An 18,001-nucleotide genomic window follows, 5' to 3' on the forward strand; every position below is an offset into this window, starting at 1 on the left:
GTTTGAAGCACGAGATCAGGAGACAGCACTCTGGTAAGTTTGATCACAAGTTTTTGTATTGAAAAAGACACATAAACCGACGTTTCGGTCCCCCTTGAGAAAGGTCCCACTGGGGTACCGAAACGTCCCTGTAGCGCTTATTAACCGTTATGGTTTATATATATATATATCTATATATATATATATAGATATATATATATATAGATATAGATATAGATCCTCTCCCCACGGCGTCAAGCTGGAAAATGAGACGACATAGGTTTTTATAGGCCTATGACGTCACATTTTGCATCAAATGGTTCTCACGGTCCTGATTGGTCTGTGAAAAGCATGTGATTTTGGATACGGCTAACACAAATGATGACGTCATTTAAAGGAAATGAAGCCAGCCAATCAGAATGGCTGTGCTTCATTTATTTTTAACATGACGTCAACAAAACCAACATGGTGCAGTCACATGGGACTACAGCCAATGAGATCAAGGAAACTAAATCGAGAGAGAGAGAGAGAGAGAGAGAGAGAGAGAGAGAGAGAGAGAGAGAGAGAGAGAGAGAGAGAGAGAGAGAGAGATTATGATGAAGCCACTCTACAAATGAATGGGTAAAGGGTGGCTTAACCCATTAATTACTTTAGCGCTTATTAACCTTATTGTTATTAAGGGGTTAAGTAACACCACAATATATTTGCTATATGGTGTGGGTGGGTTATGTATAGTTTATTAATAATTGTTATGTTTCTTGCGGGTGTGTGTATTGTTTTGGATGTGGGTATTGGGGGTAGGGGGTATTGTCCCCAAGGGACGGACGGTAGGCCTCCTGGTGTGTTGGGGGTGATGGTGGTTATGCCTCACAGGGGTGGGAAGGAGGGTGGGGTGTATTTATGTTAAAGTATTTATGTGTTTTGTAATAATTTTTTTGGGGCACCGACTTGATACTGCAGGCAACACCAATTACTATGGTTTATGTATAAAAGGGGGGTTTAGGTGTTGTTGGGGGCACAGAGCATGATTGTGTTGTGTATTGCAATGTTTATTGGGGGCCATTGTCCCCAATAAACATGCTACTGTGACTTAACCCCTTCATTGCCTTAACGGATAGCCGGTAAGGTAATGAAGCAGCATTACACTACCGACACACTTTATTAAAGTGTGTCTGGTTCCACAAGCCGGGAGATTTCCCGGCTTGCTAGTGGCCGCCCCTCGGCATGCCGTGCGTCACCGACGCGCGGTCACGCGTCATCGGGAGCCTGCGCCCCCTGCACGCGCGTCCAGGGCTCCCCGAGGGAGCCCTGGTGTCCCGCGATGTGGGGGACGGCGGCAGGGGGTTCCGGGGGACCCGGCGGACCCGGCAGCGGGAGGGAGAGCGCCCCGATCGGAGGGCGCTCTTCCACTGCTTCGGCGCGCGCCCGGCACCCTCCGGCGCGCGCCAGTTTACTGCTGCGGCCGAGAACGGGCAAATGCTCGAATAAATTCGGCCGCAGCAGTACTGTATTTTTATTATTAGTGTACATGTGCAGAGGGTCTCCGGACATGAACCGTGTTGGTTTTATGTCCGGGGACCCCTGCTTCCCGAGATACAGGCACCTTTATGAGGTGCCAGTATCTCCTATGAATGGAAATGTCCCGCGTCACGTGATCGGGCTCTCTCAATGCATACTAGATACCGGCACCTCATAACAGGGCCTGTATCTCTGGAAGCAGGGGGTCCCCGGACATAAAACCAACGCGGTTCATCTCCGGAGACCCCCTGCACATCTACAATAGTAATCCAATTGTTATGTACACATTTTTTATTTGCAGCCGAGATTTGTGCAGAGAGAAGCAGATCTCGCTCTCTGCTGACAGATCTCGCCAGTGGAGCCCTTCTCGCCAGGGCTCGCCATCTCTCTGCCGGATTCCTCTCTCAGATATGCGCACTTTCCTGCATACTGCGAGGGGATTCCGCCAAAAACATGGAGAGTTCTAAGTCTGGCGAATGGACATTCTCGCAGTTTACTTGCATAGGCCCCATTGTGTTTCTGGTCTAGGTTAGCTAAGCAGCTGGGTAGATAGGCTTAACCTTGTTTAGTTAGCTTCCCTAATGGGGATAAGCTTTTGTTTACGTTTTTGTTTTACTTAAAAGGACCGAGCACCCATTGTTTTGTTATGTTTATGGACAAATAAAACCACCAGCATATTATTTCACTAGAAGAACTGTGTTCCCTCCTCACTAACCACCTTCATCCTGCCACAAGTGGTGTCCGAAGTGAGAAGTCGAACACCCTGTAAAAGGGACGGAGCTGCACATTGCGACTGGTGAATCCTGTACGGACTGTTATTGTCATTATGGAGGACATTGTGAAGGCTCTACTACACAGCACTACTGTTCAGCAGGATCACACTGCAGCACATGAGACAAACCAGATACTTGCGGCTCAGCTTGACGTTATTGTGGAAACACAGAGGGTGTTGGTTCAATGCCTGGCCCAGATTAGATTACTATGGACTCGACCAGTGCAGCCAAGGTGCAGCCCATCCAGCGAACGTAGAAAATGGTGGCACAAGATGATGTAGAGGGTTACCTACGGTCCATTGAGCGAATTGCTTCCCGGGATAGTTGGGACCGCTCCAAAGGGGCTGGGATTATCGCACGCTTTCTACTAGGGGAAGCCCAAAAAGCATATTGTGACCTCGACGAAAAAGCCGCAGCAGATTATGACAGACTAAAAAGCTAAATCCATGCAAGGATTGGAGTGACTCCTGCAGTCTGTGCAGAAAGGTTCCATACATGGAGATACCAGGAACAGATGTAACCCAGTTCCCAGTTATAGGATTTCATCCATCTGGTGACCAAGTTGCTAAAACCAGAAGCATATAGCCCAACCTGGATCCTTGAGAAGATGGTGTTTGACCGCTTCATTCGAGCATTACCAGAGGACCTCCGACATTGGGTGGGACAAGGTGATTCCCTCACTTATGATGCCATGGTAGGTGCAGTGGAATATTTTTTAGCCACCCATGAACTGTCACGCTCCACGTTCACTCGCACAAACCAAAACCCGCGGCCCAACAAGAACAGTATAAGCCAGCGCTGGAACAAAGATCTGCGACCGGCCGCATGGTTTGAGGGAGTGGAAGAAAACCTGGATAAGGACAGAAACTCTAAATCTCTGAAATGGTTTCAAGATTAAACTGGGCCAATTGTTTGTTTTGAGTGTGGGGAGCAGGACATATTAAGGCTCACTGCCTAAGTTGTCTGAACCAATGGAGTGTGCGTATGGCTCTGTGAGGTCAGAGTTCTGTGGAGTGGCATGTGTGACCCAAGGGGATAAAAATACCCACAACTTCCTCACCACGGTGATTTTAAATGGTAAACCAATCTCCACCTTGGTAGACTCAAGGAATGATATTAACTTGGTATCAGGGAAGTTGGTTAAGCCTCTCCAGTTACACCAGGGCGAGAAGCTGCAGGTATTATGTGTGCATGGGTGTATGTTTCCGTACACCATGACTCCGATAAAAGTAAAAGTCTAGGGGCAAGTCATCCAAACTACGGCAGCAATTGTACCAAAGTTACCCCATTCCCTAGTGTTGGGCTGTAATTTTCCTGGTTTTGACACCCTGATCAGAGGACAACTCCCCTTAAACAATCCTACTCCGGATGAGGTTTTTCTGTTTACAGACCCAGAATTAGTCTCTGAAGTGTCTAAAACCCCTAAATCAAAACGAGAACGTAGGAAGGACAAAAAAAGAGATCCGCTCCCATTCCAGTTAGCACTGGTTACTACTCCTTGCAGAGGGAGAACAGAGTTAAAGTTACCCGTAGATGTAACTGGCCAAACTCTAGAAGAGGAAGGTTTTGGAAGTCTATGAGGTCAGAGTTCTGTGGAGTGGCATGTGTGACCCAAGGGGATAAAAATACCCACAACTTCCTCACCACGGTGATTTTAAATGGTAAACCAATCTCCACCTTGGTAGACTCAAGGAGTGATATTAACTTGGTATCAGGGAAGTTGGTTAAGCCTCTCCAGTTACACCAGGGCGAGAAGCTGCAGGTATTATGTGTGCATGGGTGTATGTTTCCGTACACCATGACTCCGATAAAAGTAAAAGTCTAGGGGCAAGTCATCCAAACTACGGCAGCAATTGTACCAAAGTTACCCCATTCCCTAGTGTTGGGCTGTAATTTTCCTGGTTTTGACACCCTGATCAGAGGACAACTCCCCTTAAACAATCCTACTCCGGATGAGGTTTTTCCGTTTACAGACCCAGAATTAGTCTCTGAAGTGTCTAAAACCCCTAAATCAAAACGAGAACGTAGGAAGGACAAAAAAAGAGATCCGCTCCCATTCCAGTTAGCACTGGTTACTACTCCTTGCAGAGGGAGAACAGAGTTAAAGTTACCCGTAGATGTAACTGGCCAAACTCTAGAAGAGGAAGGTTTTGGAAGTCTAGAACTTTCCCTAACTAATTTTGGTAGGGAACAGGCTAATGATACCAAGTTGAAAAATGGGTTTAGCCAAGCGGTAGAAGTTAATGGGGTCCTGGTAGAAGGGACAAACAAGGACTCCTATCCTATTTTTGTATTAAAAATGATTTGTTGTACCATGTGAGCCAAGAGGAGGGACAAGAAATAGAAAAATTGCTAGTACCCAGTTCATTAGAAAGGAAGGTCCTAGAGCTAGCACACTCTCAATTATAGGGGGTTCATCTTGGAGCAGAGAAAACACAGAAAAGAATCCTAAAAATATTTTAATGGCCAGGGACTTATAATGCAGTAAAAAGGTTCTGTGCCTCCTGCCCCTTTTGTCAGTTGACAGCCCCCCGACCAAGCTTGAGGGCCCCGTTAATTCCTATGCCTATTATTGAGATTCCATTTGAGAGGATGGCTGTGGATATAGTGGGTTTCTTGAAGAAATCTGCCAAGGGTCAGCAATGCATTCTAGTAATTCTAGATTATGCCATTTGCTATTCAGAGGTGGTGCTTTTACGGAATACTTCCTCCAAAGCTATAGATAAGGAATTGTTCCAAGTATTCTACCGACTCGGCATATCGAAGAAAAATTTGACAGATCAGGGCACCCCAATTACGTCTAAACCTATGCGAGAGTTATGCGCAGAGTTAAAAATAAAGTCCCTAAGAACCTTTGTTTACCATCCGCAAACAGACGGACTGGTAGAAAGATTTAATAAAACTCTTAAGATGTTGAGGAAGGTAGTTGGTAGCGATGGGAAGAACTGGGACACCTTGTTGCGTTATCTTTTGTTTGCTATCCGAGAAGTACCACAGGCCTCTACAGGGTTTTCCCCTTTTGAACTTCCGTATAGGAGACGCCCAAGAGGGATTCTGGATAGCCTCAAAGAAGAGTGGGAGCAACAAGCTGTTCCAGGGAAGAATGTCATCCAATTTGTAGAAGATTTAAAAGAATGCATTGCTCATGTTACTCCCATAGTCAGACAACATTTAGTAGAGGCACAGAGGGCCCAACAGAACTATTACAACAGGCATGCAACGGTTTTGCAGCTTCTGACTGGGGGATCTAGTAATGGTGCTTGTTACCACAGACGAAAGCAAGCTGTTATCACATTGGCAAGGGCCATATGAAGTTCTAGAACAGGTCGGCCAGGTGAATTATAAAATTCGAAAGCCAGATCGGTGGAAGGTAGAGCAAATCTATCACATAAATCTATTAAAATCCTGGAAGGATAGCGAGGTATGTCTGACGGTGGTAGCTAATAAATCCAGGAAAGTGGAGGATCACTCCTGAACAATATGAGGAAGCTGTAGATTTGATAAATAGGAACAGGGCGTACCAGGGAAAACTAGGGTGGTTTCCCATTATATTGTCACCAAGCCGGGAATAGCCGTTAAGATAAGACCTTATAGGATCCCAGAAGCCAGAAGAGGGGCTATTCAGTCGGAGGTAAAGAAGATGCTAGACCTAGGGGTAATAGGGGTAATTGAGGAGTCCCATAGTCAATGTTCCAGCCCTATTGTCTTGGTACCTAAGCCTGATGGGTCAATACGGTTTTCTAATGACTTTAGATAAGTCAATGAAGTCTCGAAGTTTGACGCCTATGCCCCAGGTAGACAAGTTAATTGAGAGGTTGGCGAGGGCCCGTTTTCTAACCACTTCAGATTTTATATGATACACTTGGTGCTGATAGAACTAGAAAATGTTTTATGAGTATGAATAAATAAAATCTGAGGATTCAATAATCTCTTGACAATTATTTTGATATATTAGATTGATACTGAAATTCTGCTAGCACTCATGCCCTTAGAATAACAGAATATGCAATATATATGCTGTTCAAAAATAAATGCCATGATATAACAAATCGTTTAAATTAATACATAAACATATATACATAGATCTTATGGTCAATGAGTCTGTATATATGTGTGTTTGTTGAGTCCAATCCAGACAATATATGGGTAATGCTACTTTGTTCTCCAGATCCAACTCTTGGGTCCAGATAATAACTATAGAGAAAAAAGAAAAAAGCGCCAAACCCATAGTGCAGTATATTAGGTTTAATGCGAAGAAGAAACGGTTAAAAACACAAGCGTAAGAAGATATAGGGCACATTAATGTGTGTGATGATTGTGTGATGATCCGTGGTAAAACTTCCACCGGAACAGCCGTAGTGTCCCCTTTCTCCTGCCGGGAGGTATTTTTCAGTCTGTATTGCCTTCCCACAGTGATCGGTGAGGTCCTGCTTCCTGCTTCCGCGTCATGTGCGTTCTGACTTCACCGGCTTTGCATACTCGCACCATCTATTGGGGGTTGGGTTTCAGCTGATGTGCACTCCCCGACTGGATGATGCAGACAAGCTCTGTGTGCTCCGACAGGGTTTCACAGGCCGCTCCACACAGTAATGTTATGCTGGGGAGGGGGATATGTGACAGAGTCATAGACTCTGTATATATTAGTAGGAGGTTTATTATGCCTGCTTTCCAGTATGTGAGGAGTTAACTCCACTAGTTAGACAGGCCACAGGTGATTCTAATTAAGTGAGCTCATCTGCTTTAAAAAGGGGAAAAGGAAATGCCTCTGGGGCAGCAGTCTCTTTCAGACAATGAGAGAGGAAAGAGGATAGCTGACAGACAGACACAGGCTGCTCAGATTTATACTGTCCCGAATGGAATAAAGCTCCCAGGTAAGGAGCCAAGTGGTATTACCAAATATTGTGTTTCTCGTCTAGGTTAGCTAACCAGCCGGGTAGATAGGCTTAACCTTGTTTAGTTAGCTTCCCTAATGGGGATAGGCTTTTGTTTACGTTTTTGTTTTACTTAAAGAGACCGAGCACCCATTGTTTTGTTATGTTTATGGACAAATAAAACCACCAGCATATTATTTCACTAGAAGAACTGTGTTCCCCCCTCACTAACCACGGTCCTCCTGCCAAAATACATAGACACACATACACACACTCTTACATCACTAACATTCAGGGACTATTTACAGTAAGGCCGAGGCCCCGCTGCATCAGTCAGCGCACCTGCACTGCATGCAGCTGGTGCATGGAAAGGCAAACGACGGCTACCTGTGGTCCGTAGGGAGCAGGAGGACGGGTGTGGGGTTTGAGCGGAGGGCTGCTGTGGTGGTCACCCGGGCTGCAAGAGGGTGCAGTGAGCCCCCACACATGCGCTCTGCTGCTCGCTCTCTGTGCTGCTTCCCCCCACGGTCGGTCCCTCTGTCCCCTATCCGTCTTCGGTCCCTCCCTCCCCCCCATCCCCCTCCCACCCCCCGTCCATCCCCCGTCCGTCCCCAGGTCCGTTCGTCCCTGTAACAGGGGAGTTATCCCTGTTCAGGTAATGTACCTCTAATCCAGCAGTGTAGTGGTTAACTGCTGGTAGTCAATTAACAAATACCACCTGCCTGATTAGATGGCTTAGAAAAGCCTGTCTTTTCAGACAGGAAGTGAGACTCCTTAGCTCACACCTGAGCGGAACTTGGAGACAAACAGTCTTGAGCCCTGCCAGAAGAAACAGCAGAGCTGCTTTCAAGACACAGGGGAAACTTCTAAACCTGAATGCTGACATACCCTGAGGAAAAAGGAGCTGAACCAGGGACAGAGAAGATTTTCCCTCCAAACCACAAGGAACAGATTAGACTTTCATTTATGAGACTTCTTATATCTGCTTAATTCATGCTATATGTTTGGGGATGGGAGACATGCTTATCTAAGGGAGTTGTGAACTGCATAGTATTTCACTAGAAATACTCCCAAGTGAATAGAAGCTTTGTTTACCCTGTAGACGGACATTCACAGAGGTACACAATTGGAGGCTTTTATAAGGTGAAATTATAATAGGCTTTATTGTGCCTTTTCCTTTTTCATCAGGAAATCATCCAAACACAGGGGGGGGGGGGGGAACAAAGCTTCTATTCACTTGGGAGTTTTTCTAGTGATAATGCCATGCAATTAATTCACAACTCCCTAAGTCAAGCATGTCTCGCAGCCCCAAAACATATAGCATGAAATAAGCAGATATAAGCAGTCTCTTAATAATGAAAGTCTTATCTGTTCATTGGAGGGAAAATCTTCTCTGGTTCAGCTCCCTTCCCTCAGGGTGTGTCAGCATTCAGGTTCAGAAGTTTTCCCTGTGTCTTGTAAGCAGCTCTGCTGTTTTTTCTGGCAGGTCTCAAGACTGTTATGAGAGTCAAAGACAATCTCTGCTCTCTCTCCCAAGTTCAGCTCTCAGTCACAGCTAAGGAGTTACTTCCTGTCTCAAAGGGAGGCTTTTTCTACCACCTCTAATCAGGCAGGTGGTGTTAGTTAATTTGCTACCAGCAGTTAACCACCACACTGCTGGATTAGAGGCACATTTGTGAACAGGGATAAGTCCCCTGTTACATACCTCCCCTGTTTGTGGGAAGCTCGGGCTTACCACGGCCAAAGTCCATCCTTCCACTCTCATTCGAGATCTTTCTGTGACTTGAATGAGAGTGGATGGAGGAAGAGAACCCTCTGTCCCGCTGGGATTGGAGCCCTTTCTCCAGTTTATTTTTGTCTCCTCCCGAAGGTGCTTGAGATCAGCACTCCTCAGTCGCTCGAGGAGGACTTTTTCCACGTAAAGTCTTTTTATCATGTGCGCTGTCATGAGATTTCTGTTGCGTCGGGCACTCCTCTTTTTGTAGACAAAGTGTATGGCAACAGTTGTAGAGCAGTTAGGACTAGCCCTTAGAGTTTTCTGCTCTTGAAGCTGTCTTTCTGCAGTTTCTCCACACCACGGAGTCGCCAGTTCAGCTTCTTTGGGACTGAGTTGCACCTCCACCTCCTTTTCCAGAGAACGTCCTATTTTTTCAGCTTCCTCAGCTAAGGATTTTTCTGGCTTTGATTCTGCACTCCTACCTCTGTTTCTTGCCTGTTGGGCAGCTGTAGGTTTGGCTAGTGCATTCTTAGGTGGCTCAAACTTCGTAATTTTGTTTTGAAGTTGCATGGAGTCCCCAACTCTCACTGTACCGTTGTCCTCATGGGCATTAGTTACTGTGGGATACTGAAGCTTGGGCAGAGCCAATACCTTTTTCCGTATTGGAGGAATCTGTAAGTTACTGGCCTGCAGAGTCTCAACCGGTTTGAGTGCGTCTTGCAAGTCTCTTCTTAGGGAATCTATCTGCGCACTTTGCTTCCTCTGAGTCTGTATCAGAGTCTCCTTCATATTCTGGAGCTCTGTAATTTTTGTCGTCAAGGTTGCCGCTGCGTCTGTTTTCTCCTTGGTGTACTGACTCAAGGGAATGGAACAGTCTCTCTGTCTCTCCCGGTCTTGCTCCAGTTTCTGAGCCTTCTCACGCTCCCTCTCATACAGAGTCACCTGGTATCGAAGCTCCGCTTCCAATAATGCTCTGAAGACATGCAGCATGGCCTTTAGCTCCTCATTCTGCTCTGTGGGGACGTACTGGGTATTCAGACGTTCCTGCAGCGCTTGTACCTCTTTAGCAGCCTGCAGTTTTTCTTCCTGTAGCGTTTGCTGCTTCTCCTCAGCATACTGGAGGTGTGTACACAGACCTTGCAGTTGGTTCTGCAGTCGGTGCTCTGCTTCAAACTTTTCCTTGACTTCTTCTGTCAACTGAAAATTTTCTTCTTTCAGTTTTAACTTTTCTCTTTTTAATCTTGCATTTTCTCTTTTTTCAGTCTCTATATTCTTCAGGGCTTCTTTGCAGTCCTCCTTCCATTTACGCACATCTGCTTTGAGAATGACACTCTCCTGGCGTGAGACTTCCTTCTCTAGGTTGAGGGTCTGAAGCTCCATCTGAGAGACTTTGAGATCTGTATCAAGATTACCAATAGTTTCTTTAGCAATGTCCAGCTCCTCAGTGAGACTGTGTAGTTCCTTTCTGGAAACTTCCAGGTCTGTGCGGCAGCTGTTGGTCTCATGATGTGAGGCATCAAGCTCTATACGAAGAGTGTGAACCTCTTGCTGGAAGACTGTCATCTGCTTCAGTGCCTCCTCATACTTCCGCTTTAGCGTAGCCACCATTTTATCTGATTGGCTCTGCTTTCATCCATGGAGGAAATAGTAGCCTTTGCAGTATCTAGCTCAGTCTTGAGATCCTCCAATTCGGTCTTGGCCGCAGAGTAAATTGCGAGCACAGTCTTCTGTAGCTCAGCATTATTTTATCTCTCCCTTTCCAATTCTTCACAGAGCAGATCACAGTCATGCCTGGCAATTTTCAGGGCGTCTTCAGGGCTGGCAAGGGATCGTCACTCACTGGTTCCGGCTCTGCTTCCCTGGGATGACTGGTTGAGGGTTCCTCACTGTTGGCACCGGACAGACACTTCTTTGGGGTACACGACTTCTGCCTTGGGAACTCTGGATATTCGGTTAACCGCGGGACGAATTCTCCATTTTCTCTAGGCCGCAGGGCAACGCGGTCCCCCTTTTCCTCCACAGGATCTGCGGTGATTTGGATGACACCGTCCCTTCAGGGATATTGGGGTCTCCATCTTCATTTGAAATTTTAGCGGCTTCATTATATACGCCAGGCTTTTCTTGCAGTTGCTTTAGCTGACAGAAATATTGGGTGATCTGCTGCTCCCGCTCTGTCTCCTGCTGATCATATTCGTCAAAGGGAGCGTTTTTTTCTGTTCGTGCCGAGTTCAGGCACCCCCACCATTCTTGGGGTGTTTTGTGGGTGTGACTCGGTTTGGGTTCCCCGTAAGAGATGTCTTCCTCTTTATTGGACTGGAAGGGCCACTCTTCCGTGGGGTAGGGTTCATTACAGGAACGCTGCAACTTGTCCTCCATTTTTAGGCTATCAGGTGTAATTTTCTTCCTAACCTCAGGAGGCACTATTACAGCTGTTGCCACTGTATTTGCTAGAACCCCCAATTGTGGTAGTCCTACAGATGGGCATATTTTGCTTGTAGAGGTCGTAGCTCTCACAGGCATCTCTGTAGACTTTTCTTTCTTGGGAATTTTTTTTTTTCAATATTAGCAGTGCTGTGCATGCATTTTCTCTTATCAGTTATACAAGATGTGCAGTTGCTAGGTAAAAAAGTCTATTTGCGCTACACCATTTACTTGCTAGGTGCAATCTCTCCACTTCAGCAACAGAATTTGGTTTTCTGCCTGAGTTCAGTAATTTTCAGTCTCATCTTTGGGTATTATGGCATTCACACTTCACACTTTGGGTGTCTGTTTTTGCTGCCAAGATATATATAGGCAGACTTTTTTACTTTCCGGAAAAAAACATTCTTTTATTCCCAGCAGGGTGACTCAACACTCAGCATTTGTTTGCTAAAAATTCCCCTGCTTCAGCACAGTCTTGTATCAATTTCCACACTTTTCTGCATATACTCCATTCACAGCTGGTAGCCCTATGCGGTGTGGCAACCTTTATTTGCAAAATCAGTACCGCTCGTGGGTCACCATCTGTATTCACTGCTTCAGCGAAACTTTTGAAAACAACAAACACCTATCCCTTTATAAGGGCTGACTCACTTCTTGAACCCTGACTATGGCTGGAAGGCAAAACCCCTATTTCAATGACCATATTACACTTTGTGATAGGCAAAATAAGGTTTAGCTACTTCAGCAGTCTCTTCTGGGTTTTTGTAAGTTTCAGTGCAGTGTGTATCCCTTTAACTCTGATCTCTGCTGCATGAGGGTTTTTTTTTTTTTCAGACTGTTTGTAGGCCAAAAAGCATAACAAAAAAATTCACATAAAAATCTCCGGTCCTTTTTAACTTCAAAGACACCTCTTGTCCCACCTCGGACACCAAATGTAGACGGACGTTCACAGAGGTACACAATTGGAGGCTTTTACAATGGCGACCAACTTTATTCGAACTCGGCTAGTTCCGCGAATTTCAGAATATTCCGGTGAAATGCAGTTTAGTATCGTTTTCTCCCGGAGTGTATTGCGTTATTTCGCGCCCGTGATTTAAGCATTTTATTCCCGCTGGCTGCAATACTGCAATGCCGGGTAAAAACGCATGGGGGCGTTTGCGAGCTGTTGTCTTTGAAGTCTAATACCTTCGCGGTTCAACCTACAGTACACAGCCTGTGCGTGCGCACACAGAAATAGTAAAATTGCATATTTAATTTTATTTTAAAGTACAGTACTGTACATGCTCGGACCCTGTTGGGGTGAAGTGAGGGGGTTCCTAACATATGGGGGAAAATGAATTTTAATTCTATGGTGAGTACTGTCTCGTTGCCGTATTATTTTGGTGGGGCTGGCTGGGTACTTCTTTAGGGGGCTGACCATTACTGTACATTAAAACTTTTCATTTTGTTTTTCCTCAGAAAAGAAAACGGCTAATGGGGGGATTTCGATGGATAATATTGTACTGTATGCTGATGTTTTCCGGCCGTACAGTATACTGTGTAATAAACCCGAATAAATAAAACTAAGCATTTATTCTACATGTTCAGTATCGTTTCATTATGTGTCTTCCACAGTATACTGTACAGTGGTATACGGTGCCTAACATCTATGGGCAAAAAGAATTTTATTTCTAGGTGCCCTAGAACAGAAGTTCCCACGCCAATTGCCCGTGAACTTGACCGCGGCCCTAAGTAGTTCCCACGTCAATTGCGCGAATATAATGTAAAATAACCCATTCTGTGGGTCTGAGCGGGTTGAAATTTACCTGGTCCTCATGCGGGAGGACCCTTGCCATAGTGGCAAAATATCAGCCTTGCACGACCCCCGGAACCGGAGATACAAAAAGACAGTTTAAAAGCACATTACCAAAGTGGCTTTTTTTTTCTGCCATGCAAGTCACTGGCAGAAACCTGAACTTTAACATCGCCCTGACTCCGTTCTGTTGCCACGAGAGGGTCGCAATTTGCCATGCAATCCTGCTGCAACTAGGACTTCATGGTGACCGAATCTGAGCCCTCTAGGTCGAACAGAAACAGAGTTGTTGGTTCCAGGTTTCTGCTCATTCTGACTTAGCCGGTTCAAAGCTTTCTCCGCCATTGCGCTCAATGGTAGGACCCTCTTCGCCGGCGTGACCCTTTCTCGCCGCCATTACTGCTCGGACCCTGTTGGGGTCAAGTGAGGGGGTTCCTAACATCTAGGGGCAAAATGAATTTTATCTCTAGGTGCCCTAGAACAGAAGTTCCCACGCCAATTGCGCAATCAGGCAGTAAAAAAACAGTGCAGGGGTGTTTGCGAGCTGTTGTCTTTGAAGTCTAATACCTTCGCGGTTCAACCTACGCTCAGTACAGAGTCTGTGCGTGCGTGCGCGTGCAGTAATAGTAAAATTGCATATTTAATTTATTTTAAAGTACAGTACTGTACATGCTCGAACCCTGTTGGGGTGAAGTGAGGGGATTCCTAACATCTGGGGGCAAAATTAATTTTATTTCTAGGTGCCCTAGAACAGAAGTTCCCACGCCAATTGCCGTAGTTCCCACGCCAATTGCCGTAGTTCCTACGCCAATTGTGCGACCAGGCAGTTAAAAAACAGTGCAGCAAGCCTCTACATTTGTTACACTGGCAAAGGAGCAAATGGAAACTATGTGAGGCAATTCAACATGGTCTTTTATTGGTGGAGTCAGTACAAAAACATTTATTTACAAATACTGTACAATGTTGTAACATTTAAAGTGCACAGCAATTCTAACCATCCATACACAATAATACATTCTGCAGCCTTAATTAAATTCTTCTGCCACAAAACATTTTTGGTGCATGGGGCACAGGGAGTTAAAGTGACTTGCTTTTTATGTACTGTATTTGGGGGTTGTCTTTGGGGGTTTATTCATCAAATTATTATGATGAACTGCCTTTTGAAATGACACTGCTGTTAACTATTTCAGCCACACACCTCCAGAGTTTTTAATCCCTCCCTAGCCAAGCGTCAATCGGCTGAGTAACCCTATCCTACCAACCCCCTCTCTCCACTGGGTCGTTAACCTTCTGCATGTTGCCATTGTGTTCTTAATCCGCCCATAGCCGAGCTACAAACACTCAGTACGCCTGCGTCTAATCACACGATCCCCCTCCCCAACCCTTAGAGGCCTGTTGTTTGAACGGTAATGCTTTGGACAATCCCCTCTCGAATTTGAAATGTAAATCTGATGTGCACAGCACTGTGAGAATTGAGAGTACACTGACACAGTATTTCATCAGGGTGTGAAAATATTTGTCAGTTACTATGGTTTACAGTCACATGGTTTTAATACAATACAGTACATTCTTTAATATCTTTAAAATAAAAATATATAAATCCTGGTATAAATCCTGGTAAAATATTTTATAAATAAATAAAATAATTCATTGGTGCACTGTAGGGGTGGCTGTCAATGATTATGATTCGCAGGAAAGTGAATAAATATTTATTTTATTTTATCAGGAACCAAAAAATACAAATATAAAAATAATCAGGAATAATACATACAGTAATGCAGTCTTTATTAAGTTATTTTGGCAGCTTGAAATTGGATAACCATTTGGAAAACCTTTGTAAAACATTGGGAAACATGAGTAATGCACATTTATAAGAATATTATTTAATACTACAGTATATACAGTACAGTACTTTTATCTTTATCTTTTCCTCATTCTGTCTGCAGTACAGTAGTTCATTGAGAGAGGAGAGGTTTTGTGTACATCATTGCTGCTGTTTATATACTGTACATTTGACTGTACAAGCAGATTTGACTGGACACAACGCCCCCATCCCCCTAGGTCACCGTTTTTCCTGGAACGACAAGAAAACAAAAAATTAGTGCAGTTACTGTACTGTATTATGACAGAACTACTGTAGGTGGCTGGTGTAGCTTTCTCTGGAAAGAAAAAAATGGAGTAGTTAGTAGGCAGTTACTGTAGTACTGTCAAACTAGTCTACTGTATACTGTACTGGAACTACTGTATTCTCTGACTACTGTTAAATTCTATGTACTGTAACCTGATGGCTGGTGCTGCTCTCACTGTAAAGAAAAAACTAACTACTGTATACTCTTACTATCTGGAAAGAAAAAATCTGTGCCATACTTACCTGTAACATACTGTACTTACAATACTACAGCACAGTACTACTTTCCTGATGCTTGCCCATTACGCGCGATCACAATGGGCAACACAGTGGCAATATGGTCTATATATTTATTGCAGCGTTCCACGGTGAGTACATCGTTCTAAAAACTCAGTATGCCTTTCAACAACTCGTCCTTTTTGGAGGGTTTCGCCACTTTCCAGATATGGTCCTTCAGCTGATGCCAGACCATTTCGATCGGATTGAAGTCTGGCGACCTGTCATTGGAAAGAAAGGACAATTGGTTTAAGAGCTAAAAACAGTGGGGAACAAAAATGGGACACGGTCTACTGCACTTACTCCGCTGGCGTCTTCATCCAGTTGATGCCGTGCTCAAGGATATGCGCCGTTGACGCAGTGTGCTTGGGATCGTTGTCCTGGTAGAAGCGATGACCATTGGGGAAGTCACGTGTGATGTATTGCACTATCTCGGGCACAATGTTGTCTTGGAAGAAAGCTTTATTCATTATTCCTATAGCAAGAAAAGAAAAGTGCTCAAAAAACTGCACAATAGTACAGTACAGTGCATATGGTAAGGCAACACTAGTCAAGTACAGTGTATTAGGCGACATTATATTTGATACATTTTACCTTCAAAGATGACAATGCATCCCGGTCCATGCCTAGAGATGGCACCCCACACATGCAGCTTCACAGGGTGTTTTGGTCGCAGCTTCAAAGAAAAGCAGCCTTTTTTGTGGAACGCAAATCTTGCAAATCTCTCCAGCGACACAGTAGACTCATCAGTGAAGATGCAATCCTGGAATGTCTACACACTGTCGATCCATGCCTGGGCCTGGACAACTCTTTTGATTTTGTTTGCGTCCCGTATCATGAAGTACGCTCTGTAATGACAAGGAAAATTTTTTTTAGCGGCACAGTGCAGTACTGTTTGCTAAACAACACTTTTACCTCCTGTACTGTCCAGTACTAACCTCACACGTCATATTTCCATCCAATGCTGCGTCTCATCTTCTTTATGCTGGTCTCAGATAGTCAGATTGTGCTTTTCCTGCAGAGTGTTTTTAACCCTTAATGCACTCCTCTCATCATTCTCCTCACATATTTTGTCCACCAGAACAGTTGTCTCCCTACAATATAAAAAATTATATTGTTTTATTAATATGGAGCAATATAAAATGTATGTATTAATATACAAAATAAATATACTGTTGTAATATAAATATAAATATACAGTACATCCTATACAGTATATATCGTTGTAAGATTAATTGAAATATACAAAAAATGTATACTGCTGTACTATAAATATAAATAGACAAAATATATATACTGTTGTACTATAAATATTAATATACAAAATAAATATACTGTTGTATTATAAATATAAATATACAGTACATCCTATACAGTATATACCGTTGTAAGATTAATTGAAATATACAAAAAATGTATACTGCTGTACTATAAATATAAATAGACAAACTACTGTATGTTGTAATATAAATCAACAGAAATAACAACAGAATTACAGTAGATACAGAACTGTACTGTAGATGTACAGTACAGTTTTCTATATTTTTTTTGTTAAGTTTTATAAATATACTTACGCGTTTGTTAGCCTTGGTGCCTTTTTCCGGTCTCTGTTTTTTCTGTGTGCATGATAGCTCACGGTGTTTAATGGCACAATGAGGCCAGAAGTAGCTAACCAGCATTGGATAGCAGCAATTCGGTGTCCGCTCGTGTACATCTCCTTCATTCGCATGCTGAGATCCTTTGAAATCTTTTTAACAGGCATTGCTGCGAGTAGAAAGAAATACAAACACAAGAATGTATATTCGATGTTTAGTCGATGTGTATTCTATGTGCAGTCAATACACAAAATGGATGGTGTATTTATACGGTAATGACTCACACGCCCACTTTCAACACCTGTACCTGGTCGCCATGAATAAAAGGTCACACACTTTGCATAGGCCACCACTCCATGATCTTTATCCGAACTTGCCCTTGTCCAGATACTGTACTGCATTGTGCCACCTGCTTCCATGGAGCATCCCCGGTTCTATGGACGCAAGAACCCTCTCACCTCTGCCGTGCCTGTCATGCTGAAACCTGGAACCCACAACTCTGTTTCTGTTCGACCTACAGGTCTCAAATTCAGTCACCATGTAGTCCTAGTTGCGGCAGGATTGCATGGCAAATTACGACCCTCTCGTGGCAACAGAACGGAGTCAGGGCGATGTTAAAGTTCAGGTTTCTGCCAGTGACTTGCATGGCAGAAAAAAAGCCACTTTGGTAATGTGCTTTTAAACTGTCTTTTGGTACCTCCGGTTCCGGGGGTCGTGCAAGGCTGATATTTTGCCACTATGGCAAGGGTCCTCCCGCATGAGGACCAGGTAAATTTCAACCCGCTCAGACCCACAGAACGGGTTATTTTACATTATATTCGCGCAATTGGCGTGGGAACTACTTAGGGGCTCGGTCAAGTTCACGGGCAATTGGCGTGGGAACTTCTGTTCTAGGGCACCTAGAAATAAAATTATTTTTGCCCATAGATGT

Source organism: Ascaphus truei, chromosome 3 (genome assembly GCF_040206685.1).
Source record: "Ascaphus truei isolate aAscTru1 chromosome 3, aAscTru1.hap1, whole genome shotgun sequence".
Taxonomy (NCBI): domain Eukaryota; kingdom Metazoa; phylum Chordata; class Amphibia; order Anura; family Ascaphidae; genus Ascaphus; species Ascaphus truei.